This window comes from Orycteropus afer, unplaced genomic scaffold (genome assembly GCF_000298275.1).
Source record: "Orycteropus afer afer isolate SDZICR_OR568_19922 unplaced genomic scaffold, OryAfe1.0 scaffold00169, whole genome shotgun sequence".
Lineage (NCBI taxonomy): Eukaryota > Metazoa > Chordata > Mammalia > Tubulidentata > Orycteropodidae > Orycteropus > Orycteropus afer.
The window spans coordinates 4,140,350-4,141,995 of NW_006921756.1; positions in this window are offsets into that span (position 1 = coordinate 4,140,350).

Here is a 1,646-nt window from a genome sequence, read left to right on the forward strand (position 1 = left end):
CAGGACATCAGACAACATACAGCACTGGGCAAATTGGCTGAAAAAGACCTCTTTCAAGTGCTGAAGAGCAAAGATGTCTTCTTGAGGACTAAGGTGCACCTGACACAAGCCATGGTATTTTCAATTGCCTCATATGCATGTGAGAGTTGGACAATGAATAAGGAATACCAAAGAAAAGTTGATGCCTTTGAGTTGTGGTGCTGGCAAGAAAATGCTGAAAGTGACATGGACTGATAAAAGAGCTAACAAATCTGTCCTGGAGGTGGTGCAGCCAGAATGCTCCTTGGAAGCGAGAATGGCCAGACTTTGTCTCACCTACTGTGGTGATGTTGTCAGAAGCGACCATTCCCTAGAGAAAGATGTCATAGTTCATAAGGTGGAGGGTTGATGAAAGGGGGGAAGGCCTCAACAGAATGGATTGACACAGTAGCTGCGGTGATGGGCTCAAGTATAGCAAGGGTCATGGAGCTGGTGTAGGACTGGGTCACATAGGTTTGCTGTGAGTTGGAGATGACTCGACAGCACCTAACAACAACAAGTCATGGTCTTGCAAAATTCTATCATGCAATCTGCAGCATCATTGCTATCACAAAGGCCATATTTTCCAAATACTGGTGATTCTTCTTTGTTTCCATTTTTTGCATTCCAATCACCAGCAATAATCAACATATCTTGATTCTTGTTTGGTCAATTTCAAATTGCAGAAATTGGTAAAAATCTTCAATTTCCTCATCTTTGGCTTTGACAGTTGCTGTGTAACTTGAATAATAGTAGTATTAACTGGTTTTCCTTGTAGGCGTATGGATATTATCCTATCACCGACAGCATTGTACTTCAGTATAAATCTTGAAACACTCTTTGTGACAATGAATACCACACCATTCCTCTTCAATTTGTCATTCCTGGCATATTAAATCATACGGTTGTCTGATTCAAAATGGCCAAAACCAGTCCATTTAGCTCACCAATGCGTAGCATATTGATCTTTATGAATTCCATTTCATTTTTGATAACTTACAATTTTCTTAGATTCATACTTCATACATCCCTTATTCCAATTATTAATGGATGTTTACAGCTGGTTTTTCCTATTTTGAGTTGTGCCACATCAGCCAATGGAGGTCCCAAAAGCTTTACTCCATCCATATCATTAAGGTCGACTCTACTCTGAGGAGGCAGCTCTACCCCAGTCATATTTTGAGTGTCTTCCAACCTGAGGGGCTCATCTTCTGGCACTATATTGGATGAGGTTTCAGGGCTATACATAATGTTTTCCAGTAATGTATCAGACAATACATCACTGCTCTTCATAAGGTTTTCACTTGCCAGTTCTTTGAGAAGTGGATGGCCCCTTCCTTCTTCTGAGTCTGTCTTAGTCTGGAAGCTCTGCTGAAAGCTCTCCACCATGGACAGGTTTCCAGTCTCACAGCAACATGCAAGCCACCACAGTATGACAAATTGACAGACAAGTAGTGGGATCACTCAGCTAGAGTTTATAATTTCCAGCTTCCCTTGCAGCTAGGTGAAGCCATGTGACTGAGTTTCTACTAATCAAATGTGAGTGGAATAGAAATTGCTTGCCACCACTTCCTGTGGGCTGGAATGTGGGTGTGGTGTGAGTAAACTAATTTTGGTGATGAGGGGAT